Below are 14,161 nucleotides of genomic sequence, written 5' to 3'. Positions count from 1 at the left end.
TGGTAGAACTGAAATAAAAATAAATTGAGCTTATTACTAAAGACGATACAGGGTAAGTAATCCTGTAGTGATCTTTTTTAATCCAACATCTTTTTTTGGATAAACTACAATAAACCCCCCAACCTATAGGGTCATTTAAGAGTTCATATCCGATTTTGGGACATTTATGCATACACAACGTCGCAAAACTTACAGATTGCCCTCCGCTAGCGAATCCGTCAGAAATCTGCATGTGCCTACGTGGCATCCGATCTTCGTAATTCAGAAATCAAGGGCATTTTCGCATCTCACGTCCCTAGGTTTCGCGCCCAAAACAACACGTGGCATTATGTAATTCAAAAAAAGAAAAACCCCGAATCGCTTCCGATCGTCCATAACCCCTCACCAAAATCGATTTTCCCCAACTCAAACCGATTGCACAAATTGAAACATAATCCCCATTTTGCATCGATCGAAAGCGCAAAGAAGGCTGGGTTGCTGTAATTCGAGATGCCCTGGGTATTCTTCCTCATGGTTGTCGTGCTCCTCATTATTGTAAGTTGAAGGCAGTTTTTAAATTTTCTTGCTTTTTGGTTTCCTCGCAAAGGTTTAAGATGCGTGCGGTTTGATTTTGTCTGAACCTTTCAGTTGCTTTGAAGCGTGCTTGATAGTGATATTTGTGGTCCATGGTTGATAGTAAACTTAGTTGTGTTGTTGGAAAGGCATTAAAAAAAAAGCACTTTTTATTTTCAAACCAAACTGCTTTTGATTGGAGACAGTACTTGTGGTCCAAAACCTCTGCATTTGTTTATGTCCTTGTTTAGTCACCAATTAAATATTGAACAATTGTGTATTGATAGGTTTGACTGTTATGTGGCATTGTACTTGAAGATGATAAGTTTACTATTCAAATGAACGATGGGGGTTCTTTATGTGACAACCTATATGTAAATGGAACTCTGGATTTCATTGATTTTTATGATAAGGACCAAATGTCTATGTTTGAAATTGGTCTGATGGTATAGTGTTATATCACTATGAGCTTCCCAACTCTGCTTCTGTAGAGAAGCTTATGTCTGATGAAGATGTTCTGAAAATGTGTGAATGTGTGCTAGGAGTAAGGGAGATAGATATATTTTTGACATAGTTGGCTAATGACCCTTATACCTTTTAAACAAACACAAAGAGATGGAGCTGCAAAGGGTGAAAGGTCCTGGGGTCCAAAAACAGAGGTCAGTTGTGATTGAGGATATAGGATGTGCTGATTCTATTCCTCTTGTTCCTTATAAGACAAAGAGATGTTGAGCAGCCAACGAATGCAAAGGGTAAAACACTGAAGATAGTGGAGCAAGAACCAGTGGAGGATGTTGGGGATTTTTCGGAACTTGAGGCACCAAAGAATGCAAAGGGTAAAACAGTGGCTGAGGCAGCAAAGAAGGGAAAGGCCGCAAGGTCTTCAAAGGATAAGGAAGTGGTTGAACCTGAGCCACCAAAGAGTGTAAGGGCTACAAGGTCTTCAAAGGGTAAAGAAGTGGCTGAACCTGAGGCACCAAAGAAGGCAAGGGCTACAAGGTCTTCAAAGGGTAAAGAAGTGGTTAAACCTGAGACACCAAAGATGGCAAGGGCTACAAGGTGTTCAAAGGGTAAAGGTGTGGCAATGGCAAGTGCAACAGATTAGGAAGATAGTGATGCATCCTTATCAGATGCATCTACTTTTGTTGACAGTGAGTATAGGGGGGGGAACATTGAAGAGATAGCTGAGGAAACCATATTTTTGCAACAGTGGATTGCAGACCATTCCCCAGTTGAAGATACTTTTCAGCCTCTTGAAGATGAAGAGATAAATGAGGGTGGTGTTGTTAATGAGGGTGAATGTGGTGCTGTTAATGAAGGTGGTGTTGTTAATGAGGGTGAAGGTCCAAGTGGGGACCAACCTTTACATGCTGGTCCAAGTGGGGACCACCCTTCACAAGCTGGCCCAAGTGGGGACCACCATTCACAGACTAGTCAAAATGAAGACCAACCTTCACAAACTGGTCAAAATAGGGAGCAGCCTTCTTGGACTACGAATTTTCACCACACAGATCTTGAAGACACCAGACTGGAAGAGGGGGATCAAGCAATGAAGGATGAGTTAAGAAGTGTTCATTCAAATGAAGATGATGAACCAATTGCAAGGGGGAAAAAATTCAAACACTACAACCATGAAACAAAACCATGTTTTTGATACTGGACTGATGTTCAGTGACTGCAAGGTTTTCAAAGAAGCTGTTCGTGAATATTGCTTATTGAGTGGAAAAGAGGTCACTTTCACCAGGAATGAAAAGTATAAGCTAACGACAGTTTGTAAAGCAGTGAACTGTCCATGGCAGATTTATGTGGCTTGGAAAAACCCTACAGATCAAAGCTTGGTGGTGAAATACTATAATCCCAATCACAATTGTGTCAGAGTATTTCAAAACACACAAGCCTCAAGTAAATGGTTGACAGAGAAGTTCCTGCCTAGGATTCAGTCAAATCCCAACATGCCTCCACAGTCTATAGTGAATGCAGCATTTTCTGAGTTTAAAGTAGGTATATCTAGGATGAAAGTCAAATCCCAACATGCCTCCACAGTCTATAGTGAATGCAGCATCTTCTGAGTTTAAAGTAGGTATATCTAGGGTGAAAGCTTACAGGGCAAAGGCGACGCGATTCGAAAGATTGAAGGATCAGTTCTGAGCAATATGCCATGCTCGGGATTATTGCCATGAGTGGAAGACAAAACTCTAGCTCCACAACAAAGATGCAAAGTGTGAGTTTGTTGATGGTGAAGCTGTTTTCAAGCGTTTGTACATTTTTTTAGAACCATTAAAGAGATGGTTTAAGATGAACTGTAGGCCTTTTATTGGGTTAGATACCTGCCATCTAAACAGAGTTTATGATGGATTACTTACATCAGTTGGGATCGATTCGAATAACGAGACTTAGGTGCTAGCATATGCTGTGGTTAAGATGGAAACAAGGGAGTCATGGACATGGTTCATTGATCTGTTGGCCAAGGATGTGGACATTGTTAATTCCTATGGATGGGCCTTTATATCTGACAAGCAAAAAAGGACTGCCTGGTGCATTTGAATACTTTGTGCCTAATGCTGAGACAAGATTCTGTGTGAGGCACCTTTGGGATAACTTCAACAAAACGTATAAAGGTAAAGTATTGAGGGATCAGTTATGGACATGTGCTAGAGCTACCAATGTGCCTTGTTTTAAGTATCAAATGGAAGTAATGAAGACCTTAGATAGCAATGCATGAGAGTGGCTCGCTGAGAAGCCACCAACACAATGGAGTAAGTCTCATTTCAAAACACATATTAAGTGTGATATGCTGCAGAATAACTTGTGTGAAAGCTTCAACAATAGTATCAAGACAGCAAGGGACAAGCCAATTATCACAATGCTAGAGATGATCAGGTGCTTGTTGATGAGAATGATCCAGTGGAGGAGGGACAAGATGAGCAGTTGGCCTCATCAAATATGCAATAACATTTTTGACCATGTGCAACAGAAAAAGTTAGAAGCATGTAATTGTACTGTGCAGTGGTCTGGTGGTCCTAAATATCAAGTGGATGCAGGAAAAGGTGACCAATATGTGGTGAATTTGGATAATCACACTTGTTCTTGCAGAAAGTGGGACTTGTCAGGCATTCCTTGTGCTCATGGAATTGCTGCCATACATTACAAAGGAGGTAAAGCTGTGGAGGATTATGTGCATTCATACTACAGCAAGGACAGTTACATGGCCCTCTATAACAATCTCATTATGCCAATTAATGGATCACAGCTATGGGAGAAGACCAACCAGACAGCAATAAAGCCACCAGCCTACACTAGACAACCTGGAAGACCAGAAAGGTGAGGATAAAAGGAGCTGAAGAGAGAATAGATAAGACTGGGAAAAAATGGTTGGGAAGACAAGGAATGCAAATGAGGTGTAGTATTTGTGGCTCAACTGGCCATAACAAAACCACTCACCATCGAATCTACCTCAAAAGGAAAAACCCTTTCAAGGGGTAAAGGAAGACCAAGAAAGATATCTAACCAAGACCCTGCAGTTGCTGCTGTGAGTGCCTATTTTTATTGTTAGGTTGTGTTGATGAAATGTTATGTTGTTTCTTCCTTAAAATGGAAAAGCAATTTCATGGTTTTATTGTTTGAAGCTGAGAGTGTATTTTATATGTAGGATGTAGCAAAAGCAGTTGCAAGAGTTAGGAGAAAGAATGCATATGTAAGGGCAAAGGCTCTGCTGCAAAGAAGATGCACTAAATGCTTCCCAGACCAAATGCAGCTGAAACTGCTGGAATAGGATTGAGAGCATCCAAGAGACAGAGAACATAGGCTCTTAGTTCTTAGTTCTTAGTTTATGCAAATTCCATTTTATTTTGAACTAGTACAACTTCTGGTTTTGTGATGTGGCCTGATAAGTTTACATTCTGGTATTTTGAACTCCAAGTGGGACCAACTTCTGGTTTTGGTAGCTGTTTTATTGTATTCCATATTAGGTGCTCATGTTCATTTTGTAAAATTGATATGCAAATGTTGGAAATGTATGCATGTGTTTTGAACTCAAAATATAATGGAATTTGCCTTCAAGCAATTGTTCAATTGGAAATTCCCTAACAATTGTGCATAGATAAACAGTCTGCATTTCCAATTTGCCTCACAATTGTTCATACATAAACATCTTTCATACAACTTCACTTGGGAAATTACAAGAAACATACCTTTCATACACAAATCATTTTGATTTTCCAAAATGTCCCACAAATGGCCACAAAATACATCACCCAACTCTTCTAAGATATAGACCCTAAAATGTAAGTGCTAATTTCACATTCTTGGAAGATCCAGAGTCTCTCCATTCCAGCACTAGCATTCCCAACAACACAATAAAAAAATCCAAGAACCCAGAACACTTGCTCGTAGAAATCTTTGTGCTTTCAAGGCAGCTCCAACCTCTTTTTTCAATTTTCGGTTTTCCTCTTCTTCCTTACGCAATCGTTTCAATAGTCCAAGATATCACAATCTTGGACCTTTCGCATACCTGTGGATCATACCATTCAAAGAATGCACAACCTCTTCTGACCCCATATTCGGCGCAGCCCCAAAATCTTCTCTCGGGTTGTTGTCACCCACGACGTCGTCAAACGACATTTATTGTTGCAGTGACAAATGGGCTGGCCTACTTCGCATCTTCGATTTGCGACATCGTCGTCTTTGTCTTCTTCGAATTGGAACATGGGCATCCACTTCTATCGATTTGAGGACTAGGTCTGAGTGGGGCCTTATATATGGAACATGATTTGGGGGTTTTCTGTTTTTCTTTTTTGAATTAAACTAAACCACGTGTTATTTTGGGCACGAAACCCAGGGACCTGATCTGCCGAAAATGCCCTTAAAAACTTGTCCAGCTAGACGCTATGTAGGCACATAACGGATTTCCTGACGGATTAGCTAACGGAGGGGCAATCTGTAAGTTTTTGCGATGTTGTGTATGTACCCATAAATGTCCCCAAAATCGGGTATGAACTTGTAAATGACTCTATAGGTTGGGGGGTTTACTGTAGTTTACCCACTTTTTTTTGGACGTGGGATCATTAAACTCCATTAGATTAGTTCAATGGTTAAGATTTTATTAAATGTTTATAAATGCATCAATGATAAATGCAGAGGCTCAAAATTCTTGCTTAAAACCTTGTAGGTCAAGGAAATCGGGAATTAAAAAATGGTTAAGAACTCTCAGGTCAACATAATTCCTAATTCTATTTAGTAGGAAATCGAGAATTAAAATAAATCAATTACATTTAATATAGGAATTCTTGGCCTACAAGAAAAGTCAACTTATACCACAAGTTACGCCAACATAAATTAGATGGATTTTTCACACACAACTTTTATGTTATGGGGGTTCAAACCTGAGACTTTTGACGGGCAAATCAAGGCTATTTTCCATTAAAATGTTGAATTGAGGCACAAGGGAATTTTAGGGTAAATTTATTAAGAATTGAAAGTATTAATTAATAAAGGATAATATGGTAAATTTATAATCCTAATTTTTATATTAATAAAAATAAAAATAAAATCAGAACATGATTGGAAGACAACTACCCATATTTCTTAAAAAAAAATTAGTCTAAAATAATAACCAATTATGTGTTAGTTGGATTGGCCTAGGCCTTTGGTGCTCTCCCAAGTGGTTCTCGAGTTTAAAAACTAAGTATTTTATATTTGTAAATTTTTTACAATGTGACTCCGCCATTAGCCTAGCAGTCATAAATATCGTTATGTGATAAGATGTTACTTTCGGGGCCCAATATTTTTGACATCTCTCCATCTTATACAGTTTTCATTTTCTTTTTTAACTTTAAAAGTTGGAAGATTGAATACATAGTCTGATATGGTTGCCCTTTTAGCCCACATATACACATATTTAGCTCCAATTCAGATTTTGGAGTTACAAAAATGGAAATTGTCGGATTGTGTGGGATGGGGTTTAGCCGGTATGGTGTTGTGAATCTCATCGGTTGCCCAAAAGGATGTGGAGCAGTGATCTTGTTTCCTGTTTCTTTGAGTTTTGTATTTTAGTTTTCGACTTCGATATGAATTTACTGTTTCTACTTTTGCACGGTGGATCAACAACATCGTCTTTAACGAAAATTGTTGCAAATCACCTAATTGTTTTATGACAATGTTGTTTTTTTTTTATTTGTTCGCTATTATGCACAAGTAGATTGCTGCAAATCATATTTCCCCATATCTGTTATGGATGTTGTGATGTGTATGACCGCGACAACACTTCTTTATATGGTGATGATAGGGTTCATTTAAGCTCATGGGTTGCTTTAGGGTTTTGGTTATGTTGGGTTTGTGGGCTTTGTTTGGGCTTAGTAGTTTTAGTACGACTTTTGTCTGTTCTAGTTTTGTTTTTAACATTTTAGTTTGTTTCCCTCTTGAGATTGGTACTTTAGATATCATGTTGATGTCTTTAATTGTACTATTGAAGTTTATCTTTGATAATAATAAAAAAAGTTAGACAAATATATTCTTCATAACCCCACATTTTTCATTAGAGTTTGATGGTCTCATAACCAATTTTCATTTAATTAAATTTTTGTTTATTTCCTTTTAAAAAATTATTTTGGTTAAATTTATATTGGATGCCCGTAGAATCACGTTTGCTTACAAGTTCTTGTAAAGCAAACTTATTGTTTCAAGATCAACAATCATGCATCATTTCCACTTGATCAGATCATGTTAATTAGAGCAATTGCTGCATGATTGTTAATTACGTTTGTAGGGGACTTTTTCTTCCGGCAACTATAAATGGGTCAAAATGGCGATTGATGAAATTGTCCCTTTCCTGAATTCAAAATTAAGCCCTAAAATGCTTCGAAAGGCAGTAGAGCCTTAGGAAGCATTTTGGTTACCTTCACCGACTAAAACAACAGCAATTTACAGATAATTTATGTATGCTTACAGATAAAATTTTGAGCTTGGCATGAGAGGTATATGGCATGGAAGCAAAATCAACATGAGTTTAGCACTGAGGGGAAATTTAGGATTTCTTGGGGGCAAAATAGAGTGTTAAGGTAAGAAATGAGAAGTTTTGTAAGAGATTTAGCTAAAAAAGAAAGAAATAGAGAACGAGTTCTTCGACAGCGGATGCTCATGCAAGAGAAGAATGGAGAAGAAATGTGAATAGTGCACGAGATTGCTGGGTTTTTGCAAGTTAGAGAGAAAGCTTGCTCTCTGAATCTGGGTTGGATTTGTTAGGTAGGAGAGGCTTCATTTTATAGCATGAAAACCATCACTTCCGAAGAAACCCTAATGGCTTCTACCCATTTTGGCCAAGCGTTTCCCTTCCTTTCTCATCTCCCTCCTTGGCTTTTCCCATTTTGATGAAATCCCTTCTGTCTATTTGCACCATATCAGAGTTTTTTGAAGCTCAAGACCCTTTTCCTTGTCTTAATGGCGGACTTCCATTCCCAGCCATCTCTTTTATTACTTTCTTCTCTTTTTTTCCATGGCCAAGTCTGATGGGAAAAGGAGTTTGGATATATATGTTAATGTATGCATTTTGAGTTTTTCTTTTGGCTTCCCTTGACAATTTTGTAATAGAACAATCATTGTAATTTCCCAAGCTCTAAGTTTAGATTAAGAATTACTTCTCTAAATGTTCTTATCTAGCTACATTATTATGGACAACATTGTGTTTGACAAAGGTAAGTTTTGCATTGCATTAACCTATTCCTGGAAGATTATGACTAGTCATCCTCCATATGACTAGTCATCCTTCCTCCATATGACTAGTCAACTTTTGCGTTAGTAAGGTTTTCTTCTGTTTTCAGCTGGATCCTACCCACTTTTTGTCATATTCTACGAAATCCTTTGCTACCTTGTACGATTCTAACCTAGGAATTTTTGTGTAAAAATGCATGCATTCCTCATTTGGTAGCCGTCACTTTGGGGGACAAGTTTTAGTAAGGTTTTCCAGTCACTGTTTCTGGATCCTACCCACTTTTTGTCCTATTCTACGAAATCCTTTGCTACCTTGTACGATTCTAACCTAGGAATTTTTGTGTAAAAATGCATGCATTCCTCATTTGGTAGCCGTCACTTTGGGGGACAAGTTTTGGAAAGTTTCATAGCAAACTTTTGCTTCTTCTTCCTCAAGAGTAACCTTCATATTTTTCATCTTTGAGTTTTCCAAATCGTTTCTTTTTTAAAACTGCGTTTGAAATATGAAAACTTCATCTTGCTAGATCAAACACTCTATTATATATATCTAGGTCAGATTCAAGATTGATTTCTTCAAGAGTATGGTTTCTTGAAAAAATTGGTCATTTTCTCCATGAATCCAAATTTCATTTCTGTCTGAGTTAGAGCTTGCAAGCTGGTGCCATGGGATGAATGAGCTGGAGAAGGAGTTGTCATTGTCATGAAGAACTGAGCTTCAAGCTTTGCTAAGTTGGAGAAGAAGATTGCACAAAAGAGGTATAGCTCATCTTCCTAAATAGATCTAGGTTTTTCTTGAGCTTGCTTGTGTTCCTTTGTAAGAATCTTTTTACTTAGTGGATTGCCTGGTGGTTGATGACCCCAATTTTTCCCAATGGTGGGTTTCTGGGTGAGCAGTTTATGGTTTCCATATCTGTAAATTTTCTGGGTTTGTGTTCTTGATAGTTGACTAGTCATTTGGGTTTGCATTGACTAGTCATTTGATTGACTAGTCATTTTTTATGCTTGTTTGGTGTTTGCTTGATTATCTGTCTTCACACTTTCACCATATTGTTGCTATACAGGGGATGCCTAGATTGACGGGTCATTCAGTGCCTAGGTTGTCACTAGTAATTCTCTAGGCTTGCAGGTACATCTTGGTATGCTCTGTGTATGTTATTGTTTGGTATAATTCATATCTAACAGTTGACTAGTCATAAGAGTATTTAGTCAAGGTCTAGAGTGTGTGAAGTTTGCTGCGTTCTTGGTTGAATATCTTTTAAATTTACCCCTCGTCACCTAAGTACCAATTTCAATATATGCTGGTTCGAAGGGTGCTTCTGGCGGCTCGCATGCTAATATTCTTTGGTTCCTTGAATGTTTCTTGCTTGGAACTTGCTCCCCCTATGTGCTGGAACCTCCAACAGCTCTGTTTAATGAACCTACAAACCTTCTCTATGTGGCTTCTATTTTTCTAGCAAATGGCTGAGGCTTTTGTGGCTTATTTTGGAGTTTTGTATGGGCCAAGGTGGTTCCTTAGGTAAGTGGGCTATTTTTATTAAACATTAGGCTTTTTGGTTGAGTCAATAGGCTATTTTGCTTGGGCTATTTGGGCTATTTCTTCTCCCTTGTGCTCACCCACATGTTTGGGCCAAAGAAATGGGCTTAAGTCCCGAGGCTCTCAAGCAACCTGAGACTTTCCATTTCTCGGTCCATCAATGGGCCTCATGTTGATTTATTACCATCCATACCACAATTCATTCAAGCAAGCCCCAGGCATTTGAGTGGCTTGGGCCCACTTAGGCTTGTAGCGTGGTTAGGTATGAGATAACGATTTTGTGCTTGGCATGGCATGTCGCTTGGCATGTTTTAATTTTATCGTCCTTGGGAATGATTGCGATGTTTAATTTCGACATGAGCTTGTAGAGCCGGTATATTTTATCTCAACCCCTAGCATGGCAAATTTATTTAGCATGGCACGTGAACTACAACTCGCATGTGGTGGGTTTTTGTATCTGCGCTTTACGCTTTTTCTTAATGGAGTGTCATTTTGGGCTGATAATTTATTCGGGCCCAACCATGGATTTTTTGGACCTCAACAACGTTAGTCAAAGATTCAAACACTAACAAATAATTTGTGTGGATATCTTTCCCAAATAAAAAATATAGGCACAACAAGATAAGATATGTACATTTAGAGTGTGTCTAATGGGACTTATCTGGCCTCAAATAAAAAATAATAATACTTTCTAATGTATGTGTTTCGCCAGTCTAATTTGGCCTATGACAAGATAAGGCCTTCTATAGCCCTAAAATAATGCAAAATTCATCTCCAGCCATGGGTTATATCTCAAATATAGCCCTAAAATAATGCAAAATTCATCTCAGCCATGGGCTAAACAAACTTTTAGCCAAATTTGGAGGGCCACATTTGGCCTTTTAACCCTCCAACCAGACCACATTTAACCTAGTTTTGGCCTATGCCTAATTTTTTGTGTGCCCCATGCATGTGCTTTTGAAAAAGATAAATTATTAAGTGCGGGCAAGAGCACGAATCATCTCGTGCAAATGCATATTCAACAGCCAACAATAAAAGCGCTGACGTCATCGATATATTTTTTAAAACCTTTTTAAATGTTTTCAATTTGTGTTGTTTAAGAAAAATTTATAAAAAAATTATTGGTCATGACTATTGGAAGTCAGATCATTGAAACCCAACCATTTTCAATTCGTAAAAAAAAATTATAAAATTACTGGTCATGGCCGTTGGAGGTCAGACCATTGAAACCCATTTTTTTATTTTTTTTATTTATTATTATTATTTTATAAATGTGGTCACCTTTTTAAATGTTTTCAAGTGTTGTTTTAAAAAATTATAAAGAATTCTTGGTCATGGAATATTGTCTCTAAATAGTAGTTTAATTAAATTAAACAATACATAGTTATAGAATGTATGAGTGTTGTACCATAGTTTTTCTCAAAATAATAAAATATGAAGGACCCTAAATATAGCCCTACATGGTTGGATATGGAAAAATGTAGCCATGCACTATTCTTAAAAAAATTAATATTTACCACATTTAGCCCTATGATTGGAGATGGTCTAAGGGGCTAGCTTTACCCAAATGTTGGCCTGGGCAAGAGTGGACCCCATGGTTAGATTTTGAGAAAAACAAGGTTGCACAGCAAAATTGCTTTTCCAAAAGTTTTGGCCTATGAGAATCTGCCACATGACGCCTTCAATAACAATTGGCTAACGGCTAATTGTTGGGCTGTTTAGTTTTTTTTACCTTTTTTATAAATAAAAAAATATATTTTTTTATATACTTCAAACCTTTGTCCTTGTTTATTCTTTTTACATTTCTACATTCAAATCTCAATAAATTTTTGAGTTTCTTTTCTTATGCTTTGATTTTTTATCATAAATAAAATAATAATAAACTAAAATAACAAATTTTGAGTTTAGTCCTAGTCTCTTATCACCACTAAAACCACAAAAAATTTTAAGATGCTAGATTTTGTGAATAGTACATTTTGAGGGGCTAAAACGGCACCTAGCCCCTTGTCCTTACATTAGACATGCTCTTACACAAGTCCAGTCAATGGACCGGCCTTTGTAATAAGGAAAAAGTTTTGCTTGGTTTTCATTGGGTTTTGAGCTTGCAGATTAATTGGTGCGCAAGTAATTTTACCACGATTGATGAAACGTGACTTTTAAAGTGAGCTGGGATATATGCTGCTTGCTACTATATGTGTTGATGACTTAGAGCATCTATAATTATGCTCTTTATTTTTAGTTAAAATTTAGCTAAAAATATATAAAAGTTATTTTAGAAGCTCTTTATAAAATTTTAACTCCAATCATCCTCTCTACCTTAAGGAGTCATAAATGCTATAACTCTTTTTTAATTGGTCCATCTCTATAAAAATATGATATAAAAAATAGTTAGCATTAATTAAAGGTTTAAAATACTCATAAAATAAAGTAGCATTAAATTATAGGGAGTAACTAAGAGTCATTTCTCTCTTCAAATTTAGGAGCTCCTAGAAGTCTTCATATTTTAAGAAGTGGATAGGGAGCATGGTTGGAATTGTACTTTTCCAATTCCTCCCTAAAATTTGTCTAATGAGATGGTTTAGGAAGTCCATTATGGATGCTCTTACATATGATCGCGTAAGCACAACTTTGGTGTTGATTTTCTTCAGGGCAATTACATTATAACGAGAACATTAGAACATTATAGTTGTAGCAAGAGCAGATAGTTAAGTACTTGAAGTGTCTTTCCTTGATTAATTGTTTCGAATGATTTTAGTAACAACAACAACAACAATAATAATAATAATAATTTATTTTTTTTGTTGGTAGAGGAAGAATTATGTAATGGGTCGGGTTGGGTTAGTCCGATTGTGAAATATTAGGTCTAGTCTAGCAGGTCAAGTTCAGACCAGATCATTTCAGGCATAATCATTATTTAGAGTTGGTCGGATTGAACTTGGGTTTCAATGTCACGCCACCATTACTACCACATCTACCATCTCTACCACCACATGACCGTCACTCCCACCCCTATCCCCACCTTGTCACTCAGAGGTAGAGCTACCGTGGGGGCCCTTTCAATTTTTTTTTAAAATTAAAAAAGCTATATATTATTATCTTTTATGATAATTTATTATTTCTAGGGTTTTCTCTTCAAGTCTACATCTTATTTTTGTTTTAGATCAATTTTCTAAAAGTTTTTGTATATACATTATTATTTTTTACACAAGTCCTTAAAATCTAAGGCGATCTATGGAGGAATGTTTTAGTGCTAATGTGTTCATGCTTTTTGGGGAATTTCTCTTCTTAGCGGAAGATCGGTGGGTCTCTATGTGCAGCAGTGTTGACCTGTGTGGTGGGTGTGTATCCCCTTATTTATAGCAATGATGGTGCGGTTCTCGTCCCTTATGTGGTGACGGTGGCTTTATGTTGTATTTTATTTTGAATTTCTGATGGGGAAGATTATTATACTAGACTATACTGATTCTACTCTAATCTTCCATGTGTTTGTGGTGCTTTGTTTGTTCCTGGCCTTTTCGGCTTTTGTTTTCTCTGTTTGTTTGCTTTCTATTTTTGGGGTTTAAATGAACTTGGATGGGTTACGACCAAAAAAAAGAAGAAAAGAATTATTCTCACCCATTTCTCTTGCCAGATTTGTGACTTTTATTTATTCTCTTATTCTCCATATAAAATATTATTAAGTTTCAATTCGGTTGACTTACTTAATTAAGATTTCTTTTTCTTTTTTTTGTTATTGTTTTCTCTTTGCCTATGGTCTGTTAGGATTTGTGAAAGTTTGATTTATTAGGTATTGAGTTTAATGTGTATTTCAATTTATGTGTTGAATACCAAAAGAAAAAAAGGGTAACGATTTCTTTATATATGTATTATGTATGATGTTTTGTTCTTTTTGGTTACTTTGGAATGTATTGTGAGTTTGAATTTTTTATTATATATTTTCTAAGAAGCTCCCACACATGAAATTCAGGCTCACTGCTACTTTACCATTATCAACCTGACTACAAACATCACACATATAACGGTATCACAACTACGACCACCATTAACACATCTATCAACCACCACCTCTCATTTATAAACTGATGTTATCTAAACACATAAACGTTAAATTGTGTTTAAATTATATTCTACCTTTAGGCTAACCAAATAAGTTACCCTACAAATTCTAGAACATAATTTTCTTTATTTTGAATTTCATCATTTTTTTAATTGCTTAATATTTTTTTTAAAAATGCGGTACTTTTTTCTTTGAACTTTTTTAATTTTGGCCAATGATTAGTCACCACGTATTCAGGTACAGTGGTGCACAGGAACCCTTCAATGCAATTTCCACCAGGTTCACGTTAGCGTAGTGCCACTAAGAATTCGAAT

This window comes from Prunus mume, linkage group LG7 (assembly GCF_029339155.1).
Source record: "Prunus mume cultivar Tortuosa linkage group LG7, ASM2933915v1, whole genome shotgun sequence".
In the NCBI taxonomy this organism is placed as follows: Eukaryota; Viridiplantae; Streptophyta; class Magnoliopsida; order Rosales; family Rosaceae; genus Prunus; species Prunus mume.
The sequence above is the reverse complement of the archived record's forward strand: the minus strand, read 5'-3'. Positions refer to the sequence as shown.